This window comes from Chelonia mydas, chromosome 1 (genome assembly GCF_015237465.2).
Source record: "Chelonia mydas isolate rCheMyd1 chromosome 1, rCheMyd1.pri.v2, whole genome shotgun sequence".
NCBI lineage: Eukaryota > Metazoa > Chordata > Testudines > Cheloniidae > Chelonia > Chelonia mydas.
Window position 1 is genome coordinate 101,481,930 of NC_057849.1, and position 16,277 is coordinate 101,498,206.

A 16,277-nucleotide genomic window follows, 5' to 3' on the forward strand; every position below is an offset into this window, starting at 1 on the left:
TGGGGAAGTTAGGGTTCCCAACTCTAATCGAACAAAACTGAACACCTTTGCCCTGCCCCTTCCCTGAGGCTCCACCCCTTCCCCTCCCCTTTTCCAAGACCCAATCCCCCTGCTCATTCCATCCCCCCTTCCTCTGTCACTCACTCTCCCCCACCTCACCAACTCGCTCATTTTCACTGGGCTGGGGCAGGGGATTGGGGTGCAGAAGAGGGTGAAAGCTTTGGCTGGAGGTGCGGGTTCTGTGGTGGGGCCAGAAATGAGGGGTTCAGAGTGCAGAAGGGGGCTCTGGTCTGAGGCAGGGGGTTGGGGTGCAGGATGGGGTGAGGGCTCTGGCTGGGGAAGCAGGCTCTGGGGTGGGGCTGGGCACAAAAGGTTTGAGGTGCAGGAGGGGTCTCCAGGCTGGGAGCTGAGGGTTTGGAGTGTGGGAGGGGGCTCAGGGATGAGGCAGGGGGTTGGGGCATGGGAGGGTGTATGGGCTGTGGGTGCAGGCTCTGGGGTGAGGCCAGAAATGAGGCATTCAGGGTGCAGGAGGGGGCCCCAGGCTGGGGTTGGGGTATGGGGAAGTGAGGCTACAACTGGGGGTGTGGGCTCTGAGGTGTGGCTGGGGATGAGGAGTTTGGGATGCAGGAGCGGATTCAGAGCTGGGGAAGGGGCTTGGGGTGTGTGTGGGGGGGTGCAGGCTGAGCAGGGGGTTGGGGTGCAGGACAGGCTCTAGCTGGGGGCCTCCAGCTGGGGGCACAGGCTCTGGGTGGGACCAGGGATGAGAGGTTTTAGGTGCAGGAGGAGGTTCAGAGCTGGGGCAGGTGTTTGGGGTACAGGAGGGGGTGTGGGCTCCAGGAGGGAGTTTGGGTGTGGGAGGTCATTTGGGGTGTGGGCTCTGGGCAGTACTTACTGCAGGCAGCTCCCCAGAAGCAGCGACATGTCTCTTGACTCCTAGGCAGAGGGGCAGCAAGGTGGCTCTGTACAGTGCACGCTGCCTCCGTCTGCAGGTGCCACTCCCACAGCTTCCGTTGGCCATGGTTCCCAGCCAATGGGAGCTGGTGCTCAGGGAAGGGCATTGCGTGGAGTCCCCCAGGCTGCTCCTCCACCTAAGAGCTGTAGGGACATGTGGCCGTTCCCGGGAGCAACACAGAGCCAGGTAGGGAGCCTGCCAGCCCCACCAACTGGACTTTTAATCGTCCAGTCAGTAGTGCTGACTGGAGCCTCCAGGGTCCCTTTTCAACTGGGGGAGTATCCACCACACACAAGTCCTGAGTGGGCTAATGAGGGCCAGAAGGAGCCAATTAACCTTGTATGCTACACCTGGAGGGAAGCCAGGGATTGATAAACACTAATTGCTGATGAAGCCTAGCTGGGGGAGGAGCTGGGATAGGAGTATAAAACAGGAAGGGATTACAGGGATGGGGCCTGCAGCCTTCCTCTGGAAGGAAAGAGAGCTAGGTAAGAATATGGAGGAGATCCAGGGGGAGAGTAATCCCTGGAAGCCTGTCCTGCACTAAGGAGCCTTAGGCTATGTCTACACTACAGCCTATGGCAGCAAAATTTGTCACTCAGGGATGTGAATATTCCACCCCCCGAGCGACATAAGTTATACCAACATAAGCACTCATGTGCACGGCGCTTCTGCCGTTTGCGGAGGTGGGTTATTTTTTATGCCAATAGCAGAATTCTCTCCTGTCATCATAGAACATCTTCACCAAACATGCGGCAGCGCTGTACGTATAGATATGGCCTTACAAGAGGGCTAGGGGGCTGAAATAGACATGGAGAGTGGATGACACTTTGGTGGCAAACCAAGAGCTAGGCAAGGAGATAGAGAGAGGGGGTAGGAAAGAGCCCAGGGAAACAGCAATGGGGCCTGAGACTGAGCAGACCTAGATAGCTTGTCACAGGGTCCCTGAGCTGGAACTGCAGCAGCAGGCAGGCCTGGGTTCCCCTACCGGCCAGTGGCAAAGTAGCACAGGATCTGTAGTTGGACCAGAAGGCTGCCTGAGATGGCATATGGCCAGTTTGTCTGGTGGGGTTTTGTTACCCCAGAAAGAGAGGACTATATAGTGACCTGGTCGGAGTGCTGAGTCACCAACATAAAGAGGGGCAACAACGTGAGCAACTGATTGGATGGGGCGACAGCTAATTCCCAGACCTAACTACAAGACGCGCCTGCAGCGAGTGGACCCCCTCACAGGAGGCAGAGCAAAATTTAAGAAAGTTACTGTTCAGCAGTTATTCTAGTTATAGCTCTCTCTTGAGCAGCGTTTGCTAATTATCTGGAATAATGTGGTGGTGTTTTGATGGATGAAACTTTCACTTTCAGGCATTTGAGCTTTGTATCCAGGATGCCAGAGCTTTAACTTACTATTATTGTGATTAAATTTTTTATACAGAGCCATAAAGGCTCATGGTGATTTGCAATGTCACTGCTCCCAGAAGTTTGCAAGTTTGCTGAAAGTTACTAGAAATGGTTTCGTTGACTTACAGCTTGGTAGCAAGTGTTTGCAGCTCAGACCCTCCATTAAAGCAGCACAAGCAGAGAGAAGTTAACTAATACTGAGGGAGAAGGTAAGTGGAAGGGAAATCAAGAAGAAAATCAGTTGCTTTGTTTACTAATGTATGCATATGCATGGTCTTTTTTCCTTTGTTCTTTTCAGTGCATAGTAAACATTCTTGCCCACCTCTTCTATGATACAGAACAGGTAAAGAAGGATGTCTCCCAAAATAACAGACCTCTCAATGGTTCTCCAGAGTTTATGTGATGGGGTGAAACCCCATCATGGGATAGGAAGGGTTAGAAACCAATTAGTTACATCTATTACACCTGTGCCTTAATGAATTAGTTGCCTCTTAGCCAGAGCAGTGGGACTAAGATAACTTAATGGGCACCTGGGCCTCATAAAAGGGAGAGAATTCATTCTGATGGGGGCCGAGGGCGAAACCATGGGGAACTGAGGGACTCCTCTGAAGGGGCCTGAGGCAGAGTCTGCAGGAGAACAGACACCTCCGAAAAAAATCTCAGTCTGAGGGGCCAGTGGTCAATACCAGAGCTGGGGAAGAAGGTTCAGGAGTAGATGAGAAAGAACGTAGCAGATAATGCCCAGAGGACAGGCTGAGTTGTTGAGAGAATTTGGATATTAGTTTGAACTTTTGTTACCCCAAAAGGGAACTGAAGTAAGTGCAGCTCTGCGGGAGGGCTGAATTGTGTAGAGGCAGATGGCCTGCAGGGGCTGCTACAGATGAAGATTCCTACAACATTGTGCTCTGCTGCAAGGGAGAACACTGATGGTGAGTGCACACCATAACAACCTTACATTTTTAAAATAAGTCTGTAGCTGTTACGGTTTTGGAGAAAACCTTCAAAATGTAACTTAATTGTAATCAATGCAGGAGTATGTGCCTCCATTTCCACACAGCCTGAAATGATTGCTTGGAGGTGTGAACTGCCCTCTTCATTTCAATAGGTACTAACTCAGACACCAGGGAGGATGATTTAAATGTCGTCATTGCTAACTATGTCACAGCTCATAAAAGCATGTACTATAGGAGAGCAAGTATCATATTATGAAATCAACACACTTTTTTCTCCCAAAGGACTAGACTGGGAGGGGAATGTATAGAACTTCAGCAACACTTTGCCTGTTTGTCAGGCAGTAGCAGATGTCTGGAGTCCTTAAAGGTTGACTTCTCACTGGATGAGAAATCAGTGTTGCTGAGTCTGAGTCCTCTTGCCTCTAGTTGCTACTTCAGTGTGTTCTTCAGAGGATTCTTCTCATCCACCCTTTATCTATCTTCCTGGGGGGGTGGGGTTCACAGGTTTCTGGCATTTCACAGGTTTCTGTCCTTGGTATGCTCATCTGCAAACACAAATTCAGCTGTCCTATCTGTGCTGATGATTTGCTGACCTACCTCTTGTGGAAGTGGAAAAAGGGAAAAAAAGAATTTGGACGCAGACATTTTAGTTTCTTAGGAATAGAGTAAGAGTCAGGCTAACTCTAATAATGTGAGACTTTAAGGCAGGGCCTGGGCGAGTGGGAAGCGACTAGAAAAACTGTAAGAAATGCTGTTTTTGACCTTGTGTTAGATAAGAATGGAATGCAGACTGTCTCAGGAACTACTGAGAAAAGTAAGATATCAGGAAGGAATATGTATAAACAAGACGCAGCAGTTGATCATTATTGTATCCAGCAAAAGGTATAAATGTTTGCCCTAATTGTTTATCTGGCGGAGACCTGCCTAGGAAGGGGGAATCCCTGTCTGTGCGCACTCTCCCCTTTGCAACTTCTTGACAATAAAGCTGTCTCTGACTTGTTGCAACAACCTAAGAGTGAAGATAATGTTTTCTTCAACAGTCTCTACTCCAGACCTGTGTCCTTCTGTCCCAACTACAATCTCAGCCTATCTCTCTGAAATCGCTTCATGGATGTCTAGTTGTCAGCTGAAGCTAAACATAGCAAAAACAGAACTCTTAATCTTCAAATCAAGCCCTTCCTGCTACCTTCTCTATTGACCACTGTGGGCACCGCCATCCTGCCTGCACTCAAGTCTGTAACCTCGGCATCATCTTCCATTTGGACCTCCTGCTTCAGACTGGCTTATAAGGCCAGCCTCCAATTGCCCGCTTGTTAAATTTTCAAACAAGCACCTTTGTGCTTCCTCCAGTGCTGCCCCTCACATTTGTGAGCAGCTATGGGTAAACATTTGCCAATCTAATTCATTATCCTCCTTCAAAACCTGCCTTAAAGCTCTCATTTTCTGTGATGCAGATATTAGACAGTAAATCCTCCAGAAATTGTAAAGATGACAGACTTTCTGTACACTCTTCATGCAGTCTTTGGCTCTGGTGACACCCACCCCCCACTCTGCTGGGGCAGAAACAAAAAAGCCCAGGGCAGGGAAATCACAGGCTGCAGTTACACAGAGTAGTAGGAAGTTTTGTTACTTCTGTATGTAGTTCTAATAATAAAAAAAGGATTTATCTTGAAACAAGCCTGCTCCTCAGTAAGATATTACATGGTACCAGCAGTGAAAGCATGCTGGAAGACCCAGTGAGAGAGAACTTTGCAATCACTGCTACAGAGCCTGTACAACTTCAGGTAACTTCCCTACCAGCCCTGAGAATCAGGGAAAATGCTGAATATGTCTGGAAATGGTTGAAACAGAAATTTCAGCTATATATGAAAGCCATGGTGTGAATAAATGGAAGGATGAGCAAGAATTGCTCTGCTATTAACAGTGGCAGGCATAGAAGCCCTAGATGTGTACAATGAATTCTATATAGATGGGCGCAGGGAGAGGAGGGCAGGGGAGAGCAAAGCTTGGCAGCAATAATGACAATGTTTAAGGATGATTTTTGTCCTTGGAAAAAAATGTACTTTTGAAAGATATATGTTCAGGATGAGAACAGAGAATGATGGGGAAACAATAGAGGAGTTTGTAACAGACTTAAAACTAAAAAGTCAGTGCTGTGAATATGGAACGTTAAAAGACTCTCTCATTAAAGACCAGATTGTCCTGGGGTGTAACAATACAAAAGTCTATGAATGGTTACTACAGGATATGGATCTTGTTCTTCCATTATTGAAGAAAGGGCAATGTGTATATACCAAGCCGCAGAATAAACAGAAACAAATAAAAAGCCTAGATAAAAGCATGGAACATATGACTGAGTACCATAGCTAAAGGATAAGTTCATGGGCTTAAATTGTCTAGGGACAGACAAATGGAAAGCAGGAAACCATGCCAGTGATGTGGCAACCAACATGAGTATAGGAAATGCCCAGCATTCAGTCAACTATATAGAAACTGTAATAAGCCCAACCATTATGTTAACAGATGCAGAAAAAGCATAAAAGTACATGTATTAAGAGTAAAAATTGATTGCTTACGGGAAAAGGAAGTTTATTTTTAGTTGCAATAAAGGATTACGCTGAAAACGCAAAAGATTGGCAAATTAAAATAGACAAATTTGGTACTTATGTGACATACAGTATAAACACTGAGGGCATATCTACACTTACCTCCACAGCAATCGATCCAGCAGGGGTCAATTTATCGTGTCTCGTGAAGATGCCATAAATCGACTGCTGAGCGCTCTCCCGTCAACTCCAGTACTCCACCGGAGTGAGAAGTGCAGGCGGAGTCAACGGGGGGACTGTCAGCAGTTGACCTACTGCAGTGAAGACACCACAGTAAGTAGATCTAAGTACGTTGACTTCAGCTACTTTATTCACGATTAATAATGGCAGACACATTCTCAAAAGCATATGCTCCATCTCACAATACACATTCTGATGTTCTTGTACAAGTAGTAAACATACATGTGAACATAAGAGTAGTGTCACATGCTGTATCCCCAGCATAGAAGGTGAATTGGAGACTGAAACAGTTAAAGATGAAATGCTGGAAGCAGTGATACAAGTGAGAAGTAAAGGAGATCAACACTTCCCATCTGCCTAACCCACTATAAAAAGGAGCTGTAAGTGATTTCAGGAGTGCTTTTGAAGAGGATGCAGATCATGGTTCTCACAGTGTTGAGAAGGAAAATATTGGATCTAATACGTGAAGGGCATCTGGGAATGACCAAATCAAAAAGGAGAGCCAGAGAAGTTGTGTTCTGGCTACAGATGAATAGTGACATCGAAGAAAGCAAGTGTGAAACATGTCAGAAGTACAGAGATTCCTAGAAGAAAGAACCAATGATAATGCACAAACAACTTGCAATTCCATGGGACAAAGTTGGAGTTGACATTTGATCTTGGGAAGACATCATCACCTGGTTATAATGGACTGCTTAACCAGTTTCCCAGAAGTAGTAATACTTGAAGATACCACAACATCAGCACTTGTCAGGCACATTAAATCTGTATTTGAAAATCATGGAATTCCAAGAACAGTAATAACCGATGATGGACCACAGTTCAAGAATAGAGAATTCCTGGATTTGTCTCAAATGTACGACTTTTGTTATGAGACATCTAGTCCCAGCTACCCTCTAGCCAATGGATAAACTGAATGTTGAGTATGTATATTGGAGAAATTCCTCAAAAAAGCAATTCTGATTAACTGGTTCGTTATTTAATGAACCCCAAGATCATGGTGTCAGAAGTGCTGAATGAGAAGGAAACTGCAGTCATTTTGAAGTTAACTCCTGTCAGGTGTTTGCAAAGGGAGGCACCAGAGAAGCACATGGAGCACCAGGCACAGAGGCTTTTGCATGTATTTGGTGAGCAGAATAGTAGCTTGACTAGCTTATGAAGGGGGGGAAAGCCAAAAATGGATGTGTTGCAACCTCCTTCCTGTCTGCAATTGTCAGGAAATGTTGCAGAGAACTGGAAGAAATTCAAACAGATATGATTTGTATTTAGCAGCAACAGGGACAGAGGAGAAAAATGATTAAGTGAAATCATCAATCCATCTTTATGCATGTTGGGAGGAAGTATTGGATATTTATAACAATTTTAAGTTTGAAGAAGATGAAAGAATGAAGTTAAGTAAAATACTGACTAAATTTGAGGAACATTGCATGCCAAAAAGGAATGAAAACTTTGAAAGTCACACATTTTTACATGCATGCAAAAAACTGACACCATTGAACAATATTTCACAGAATTAAGGAAACTCAGTAAAATCTGTGACTTTGGTGAGCTGACAGAGTCTCTGGTCAGAGATAGACACATATGTGTCATTAAAGACAATGCGTTAAGAGAGAAACTGCTAAGGGAAAGAGACTTAACTTTTGAAAAAGCTCTCTAAATATGCAGGGCAGCAGAAACTGTGAAAGCACAAGCCAAAGAGCTGACTTCACCAGAAGGGTTATCTGTGGACTAAGTAAAAAAGAATATAGTGAAAATATATTAAATCAAAGAGTGGAACCGCTCACTATGAAAACCACTGCTGGGGGAAGACTGGGTACAGACAGTCATGTGGAAGGTGTGGATCACAGCATGGCCCCAAAGAGTGTGTTGCCTTTGGGAAACTGTCATAAATGTGGGGAAAATAATCATTTTGCAAAATGCTGCAGATCCCAAATGCAGAAAAGCCAAGTGCATTCAGTTAAAACAATCTGGTGGAGGAGTTTTACAAAGACGTACTGGGATCAGCAAGCCTGATGAGAGGGACTGGATATTGCCTATGACAGTGAATGGAACAATTGTTCCACTGAAACTGGACACAGGAGCTCAGGTTAACATTCTGTCTGAACAAGATTATGAGAGACTAAAATAAGACCTAACTAGGGGCCAACAAAATAAAAGTAACTGGTTATTCTGGAACAAATATACCTATGAAGGGGAGGTGTATTGCTAGCATCAACCATAAAAACGCCATCTACTGGGGCCTGTTCATTGTCATGCCAAAGGAGATGACACCAATTTTAGGTGCGGCTGCATGTGAAACTCAGTCTGGTAAAAATGCATGCTCTCACTAAAAGATCATACTGAACCTGGCTATGAGGCACTCTTTCAGGAATATCATGACCTGTTTCAAGGGTTGGGTTGCTTGCAGGGTGAATGTGCAATCCGGATAAAGAAGCAGGTCCCTCCAGTTGTCCATCCACGTGAAAGGTGCCATTTGCACTCTGTGATTAAATTCAAGGCTGAGCTTGCAAGGATGTAAGAAATGCAAGTAATACAAAAACTTGAGGCGCTAACAAAATGGAGGAGCTCCCTCCTCATTATGGAGAAAAGTAATGGCCAGCTATGCATATGCTTAGATTCCAGAGACTCAACAATGCTATCAAAAGATAACGTTTCAAACTAGCAACCAGAGATCAGAGCGTGAGGTTAAACATTCTGAAAAACTCAGACTTACTAACCTGATGGAGAAGGGGTATTTGAGGAAAGTGAGTGGTAAAGACTCATTTGAGAGTGATGTGCTGGTAACCTCTCCTTTTAGGTAGTTGACACATTGTGTTTATGGTAATGTACTAGATAGGATGTGAAATTAATGTATGTCTTATTACATAGTTAACTGTTTTTATATATGTATATAAGTTAATTTGTTTTTCTTTAAGAGGGAAGATGTAGAGATATGTTTATGAAAGACAGTGATTAAGAGACACTCCTTCATAAGGGTCCGTGGTGTGCATGTGGGAATTTGAAGATGTGCCTCGGAGGTGGGTGCTGGGAACACCGCCTGGCTTTGTGCAGCAGTTCACCAGAGACACTCTCCAGATTGTTTTAGTCCTTTCTCATTCACTGGTTTGTTATTTAATGAACCCCAAGATCACCTTATATATAAAAATGTATACACTTGGACTGAGATTGATTGGAAACAGGAGACAAACTTGTCGAAAGTGTCTGGGTAAGGATAAAAGGGGTTTAAAACAAGGGTGATGTCATGGTAGGAGTCTACTTCACACCACCTAACCAAGAAGAGGTGGATGAGGCTTTTTTTAAACAACTAAGAAAATAATCCAAAGCACAGGACTTGGTGGTGATGATGGGGGACTCCAACTACCCAGACATCTTTTGGGAAAATAACACAGCTGGGCAAAGAGTATCCAACAAGTTCTTGGAATGTATTAGAGATACTTTTTATTTCAGAAGGTGGAGAAAGCTACTAGGGGAGAGGCTGTTCTAGATTTGATTTTGACAAATAGGGAGGAACTGGTTGAGAATTTGAAAGTGGAAGACAGCTTGGCTGAAAGTGATCATGAAATGATAAGAGTTCATAATTCTAAGGAATGACCTTCTAATAAACAAACTAGCAAAATACAACCATCAATATCCATATTTGTCAGAACTCAGTGATAGATCTACAGTGCTGTAATATGTAGTCACCTACTAAACACCCCTATAACTACATGTATAAATAGTTGATTACCAGATATGGGACAAAAACAAAGGATGACTAATGAGTCTGTGATAGTAAGGACATGGCTAGGAAAGTACGATCAAACAAAATATTACCATAAAGGAGCAGGACTTTTTCTCCCAGTGAAAAAAAACCAAAAAAAAAAACCAAAAAAACCCCCAGACACATGAGAATTTGGCAAGATGAACATTAGACAGTCAAAGTTACAGTGATCAAAGAGCATATACTCAGTGATCACCGATGAAGGCAAAATCTTCTGAAAGAATTGTAAGCATCTGCTGAAGATACCTGACAACTTAACTGAGACAAGTAACAGGAGAGCAGATGCCCATGTTGAAAGCAGTTTATAAACTGACCCTGGTATTGACTATGAGACTGAACAGTCTGGTACAGACAAGGATTTGGTTAATGAGGGTTTGCAATACAGCAAATCAGGAAGACTGCTGAAATGCCCTAAGAGACCAATCAAGACATGTTGTGTTAAACAGACCTGAAGTATTGTTAACTCAGTTATTATGTTGGTTATAGTTTTAGTTTAATAGTGTTTTAGTTCAGTAAAGGGATCTAAAAAAGGGAAAATGTACTATTGAGTAAGTCCTCCAAAAAGTGAAGAGATGTCACACTTTCTGTATGCTCCTTTTGCAGTGTTTGGTTTCCTGCAATCCACTTCCTGATGTGGTAGAAACATAGGGTATGTCCACACAGCAATTGATCACTCACTGTTAGCCCATGTCAGCTGACTCAGGGTTGTGGGGTTTGTGACCCAGGCTGCAGGACTGTAAAATTGTGATGTAGACAGAATCATGGAATCGCAGGACTAGAAGGGATCTCAAGAGATCTTCTAGTTCAGTCCCTTGCACTTAAGGCAGGACTAAGTATGATCTAGACCATCCCTGACAGCTGTTTATCTAACCTGCTCTTAAAAAATCTCCAGTGATGGAGATGCTGCAACCTCCCTAGCAATTTAGTCCAGTGCTAAACCACCCCAACAGTGAGGAAGTTTTTCATAAAGTCCAACCTAAATTGCCCTTGAGCAATTTAACACATTGCTTCTTGTCCTATCATCAGAGGTCAAAGAGAACAGATTTTCACCCTCTTCCTTGTAACAACCTTTTTGTACTTGAAAACTGTTATCATGTCCTCTATCTTCCCTTCTCCAAACTAAACAAACACAATTGCTTCAATCTTCCCTCATAGGTCATGTTTTCTAGACCTTTAATCATATTTGTTGCTCTTCCCTAGACTTTCTCCAATTTTGTCCACATCTTTCCTGAAATGTGGCACCCAGAACTGGTCGCACTTGAGGCCTAATCAGTGTAGAGCAGAAGAATTACTTCTTGTGTCTTGCTTACAACAGTACTGCTAATACAGCCCAGAATGACAAAATTGGGTTGTGTTTTTTTTTTTTTTTTTTTTTTTTTTTGCAACAGTGTTACATTGGTGACTCATATGTAGCTTGTGATCCACTATAACCTCCAGATCCCTTTCTGCAGTACTTCTTCCTGGGCAATCATTTCTCATTTTGTATGTGTGCAACGCAATGTTCCTTCCTAAGTAGAGTACTTTGCATTTGTCTTTATTGAATTTCATCCTATTTACTTCAGACCATTTCTCCAGTTTGTCCAGATCATTTTGCATTTTAATCTTATCCTCCAAAGCACTTGTGTAACCCACACACCTCCTGGATGTTGTGTTCTATCCCATCTAGTGGCACCGAGACCACTTAGAGATTAATGAATCTGCTCTACAGCCTTAGCTAAGGACCATACAGTTTTTAGCTCATGCAGTAGAGGCTCATGCATTTAGCTCCAGAGGTCCCAGGTTCAATCCCGCCCACTCACAACCAGGGTCTGTCGGTGTTACACTTGCAACCCCTCCCAGCTTGGTATCATCCACAAACTTTATACGTGTACTCTCTATGCCAGGGGCGGGCAAACTTTTTGGCCTGAGGGCGCATCTGGTTTTGGAAATTGTGTGGCGGGCCGGATAGGGGAGAGGGTCATGGCCCAGCCCCCACCTCCTATCCGCCCCACCCCGGGACTCCTGCCCCATCCAACCCCCCCTTGTTCCCTGATGGGCCCCCCCCGGGACCTCTGCCCCATCCTCACCCACCGTCTCCTGACTGCCCCCGGACCCCTGTCATCCCATCCAACCCCTCCTCTCATTCCTGATTTCCCCCCCCAGGACCCCTGCCCTATCCAACCACCCCTTCTCCCTGACTGCCCCTGGAACCCCTGCCCATGACTGCCCCCCACCACCCCATCCAACCCCCTTCTTCTTCCTGACTGGCCCCCCTGGAACTTCTGCCACATCCAACCGCCCCTTCTCCCTGTCCTCTGACTGCCCCCAGAACCCCCACCCCTGGCTGCCCCCTGCCACTCCATCCAACCCCTCCTCAAGTTCCTGACTGCCCCCCCCAGGACCCCTACCCGCATTCAAACCCCCTTTTCCCTGCACTCTGACCGCCCCGACCACTGTCCACGAGCCCCCCCCCCCCAAATTCCCCTGCCCCCTTACCGTGCTGCCTGGAGCACCGGTGGCTGGTGGCACTACAGCCACGCTGCCCAGCTGGAGCCGGGCCATTCCGCCACCGCCACCATGCAGTATAGAGCACCAGGTCAGGCCAGGCTCTGTAGCTGCGCTGACCAAGGAGCTCACCCCACCGCCCAGAGCATTGTGACAGTGGCGAGGTGAGGCTGCGGGGGAGCGGGGGACAGTGGGGGAGGGGCCAGGGACTAGCCTCCCTGGTCAGGAGCTCAGGGCTGGGCAGGAGGATCCCACGGGCCGGATGTGGCCTGCGGGCCGTAGTTTTCCCACCTCTGCTCTATGCCATTATCTAAATAATTGAAGATATTGAGCAGAAGCAGGTCCAGCACTACTCCCTAAGGGACCCCACTCATTGTGCCCTTCCAGCTTGACTGTGAACCACTCATAACTACTCTCTGGGAATGGTTTTCCAGCCATTTATGCACCCACCTTATAGTAGCTCCATCTAGGTTTCATTTCCCTAGTTTGTTTATGAGAAGGTCATGTGAGGGCAGTATCAAAAGCCTTACTAAAGTCAAGATATACCATGTCTACCACTTTCCCCCTAACCACCAGGCTTGTTACCCTGTCAAAGAAAACCTATTAGGTTGGTTTGACACAACTTGTTCTTTACAAATCCATGCTGACTGTTACTAATCACCTTATTATCTTGTAGGTGTTTGCAAATTGACTGCTTAATTATTTGCTCCATTATCTTTCCGGATACTGAAGTTAAGATGACTGGTCTGTGATTTCCTGGGTTGTCCTTATTGCCCTTTTAATAGATTTTCACTGTTTTCCCTTTTCCAGTCCTCTTGAATCTTGCCTGTCTTCCATGACTTTTTGAAGATAATAAGTAATGGGTCGATATTGCCTCAATCTGCTCCTTGAGTATTCTAGGAATCATTTCATCAGGTCCTGGTGACTTGAAAACATCTAACTTGTCTAAGTAATTTTAACTTGTCCTTTCCTTATTTTAGCCTCTGAATTCCTACATCATTTTCACTGGCATTCATGAAGTTAGACGTCCAATTGCTACTCAACTTTTTGGTGAAAACTGAAACAAAAAAGTCATTTAGCACTTCTGCCATTTCCACATTTCTGTTAATGTTTTTATCCCCTCATTCAGTCATGGGCCTACCCTGTCGTTGGTCTTCCTCTTGCTTCTGATGTATTTGTAAAATGTTTTCTTCTTACCCTTTCTGTCTCTAGGTAGTATAATCTTGTTTTGTGCCTTGGCCTGTCTATTTTTGTCCCTACATACTTGTGTTATTTGTTTATATTCCCCCTTTGTTTGGCTTGGACTGGAACCCAGGCTCCACCACAGGTTTACAGCCCCACAGCCCTGTACCCCGTGAGCAAGAGTCAGCTGAGCCGGGCCAGCTGCAGTTGTTTAATTACTGTGTAGATCTACCAAGAGGCCCAAGACAGGGAAGTCATAAGCTACAGCTATGCAGAGCAGTAGAAAGTTTATCGCCCCATTTCTGGACATAGTTCTGTTCATTATAAAAGGTTTATCTTCTCACTGGTCTGCTCATCAGTAAGATACTGCAATGCCAACAAAAAACTTGACAATTGTCAGGTTGTTGCTGTGATGATAGTCTATCATCCATTCCTTGTACTGTTTCATCTGTTGTCTCTTGATTTATAAATAGATCTTAAGCTCTTTGAAGCAGAAGCTATCTTTATATTCTGCCACTCAGCCTGTTGCCCACCCCAGTGGGCGGGGCTGGGGGTGGTACAGCCACACTGGAGGAGCTGCCCAAGCAGGATGCTGGCTGCTGTGAGGGGTGGCTTGGCATGCGGCTGCTTTCACCGTTGCCGTTCCTGGTAGAGCCCTGCAGCTCCTTGGATATCTGCATCCATGGATATAAATTGGTATGGAAACATCTAGGACAACAGAGTCCTGGTCTACAACTAGGGTCTTTAGTTAGTTACTAGGATAATACAAATAATGAATAATTTATGTGTAACTTGTCTTTACACACATACACCAAACCTAGAAGAGGTGATTGCAGGCAATTCTTTCTTTTGGGAATCTCAACCAATGTCTGGTTCTCAGGGAGAAGCTCTCCTCAAGAACTGAACAAATTCTCCTGCTGTTTGCACAGCTCCCTCTATGCAGAACTTTGAATAACCCCAATCTAGTAACAATGTACAAGTCTTGAACAAGACTGAATATTTGCTCACATACTAAGAAAAGCACTCCGACTCTGTTACAGCACCACTGAATGACACCTCCCAAAACGTAAGACATGGTGCGATTACCAGAAGGGCTTGATTGTTTTGAGTTTGCAGAAGCAGGATGGGGATGGGATCAGCTTTCAAAAGTCTGAACTAGACAAAGAACTTTGACACTGTACATGTATGTATATCCCGTGTGCTCTGGATACTGAGCTAACAAATTCGAATGTGGAAAAGATAATTAGTCTTTAAAAACTGCCAAATCTAGCTAATCCAAACTGGTTTCTGGCAAACAAACCAACAAAAGTCTAGCTTTGACCCGCCTTTATGATGGTCCCACTCTACCTGGCACTACCTTTTTATGATTAGATCTCGCTTATCACTTATACAAAATGTTTGATGCCAAAAGCTCCTTTCCAGCTGATAGAATACTACTGCTACTACACTGAAGGATACATACAGTCCTGAAAGTGAACAGGGTATCAGGGGGAAAAAATGCTGTTATGGTGAGTGACTGTCAATTTTCACACAAAAAAGTCATTAGCTTTTTTCTGTCTTGAATTATAATGTTGGTACTTTGTCACACCAAGGCAATAGATTTTCATTATATCTAGAGCGCAAAAACAGAGGCTGTGGGAAAAGCAACAGGGCTCAGATTAATAGGAGACGACAAGCTGACCAAACAGGAAGCGGCAGCATGGCTGGCACCATGGCTCAGTGGTTGTGACAGGCAATTAGTGAACAGAGCAGAACAGATGTAACAGGAGGCAGCAACGATTTACTGAAGTATTAGCTTGCTCAGTCTGTGGTTCAGATCACTGCTATTGTTTGCTGATACAAATAATACTAATATGATCTGGGAGGGGAAAAGAGCGTGTAAAGCCTATTACAGAAAAAAGCAGTCCTCAGAAAAGACCTCCCCTCTTCTTTTTCATGACAATCTGAATTCCTGTCTTGTTAATGGATTGTAACACAGTTGGAAGATGTAACATACTGTGTCTTCCTACTTGTGTCAGTGTGCTTTCATTTACTAACACTCAGAGAGCAAACAATTTTACTTCTCATCTTGTTCCGGGGGGAATTAATTTGCTGCAGCCCTCAAAGGATGCAGCTGGCGGGTGGGTGGGTGAGTAGAACAAGGGATCTGCCTCTTCCTCACCCACTTGTTTAAAGAGGACAGAAGCAGTCACATAGCACAGTTTGTTACTGCAGAATTTCCTATGTGATTTTGAATTTTGGAAGTTAAGAAGCTCTTGAGAGCTTAACTTTGCAACCTAAATAATGTTCTTTTAATATAGTCATGGGGATTGGGAGACCTCCCTCCTGCCTACTGTAACAGATGAGAGATTTGAATCCATGTTTCCTACAATCCATGTAAATGCCTTAATAACAAGCCTATAGAAGCCATCTTATGTGCTCTCTCTTTGGTCCAATGACTGTTTAAGTAGTTATAAAAAGTAGAACAGCTTCAACAGGAGAGATGGTGTCATAAATATAAAGGGAAGAGTAAACACCTTTAAAATCCCTCCTGGCCAGAGGAAAAACCCTTTCACCTGTAAAGGGTTAAGAAGCTAGGATAACCTCGCTGGCACCTGACCAAAATGACCAATGAGGAGACACAGCTGAGGGGGGGGGGAACAAAGGTTCTCTCTGTCTGTGTGATGCTTTTGCCGGGGACAGAACAGGAATGGAGTCTTAGAACTTAGTAAGTAATCTAGCTAGATATGCGTTAGATTCTGATTCCTTTAAATGGCTGAGAA

The 16,277-nt window shown here is 44.7% G+C and overlaps 1 long non-coding RNA gene across 1 annotated transcript; it reads left to right on the top strand.

Annotated features, from left to right (window-relative positions):
• The first annotated feature begins 2,928 nt into the window (after positions 1–2,928).
• On the top strand, positions 2,929–3,280 carry LOC122462080. Its single transcript, XR_006284423.1, has 2 exons — positions 2,929–3,028; positions 3,157–3,280. It is a non-coding gene; the product is annotated as an uncharacterized LOC122462080 (long non-coding RNA).
• The last annotated feature ends 12,997 nt before the right edge of the window (positions 3,281–16,277 follow it).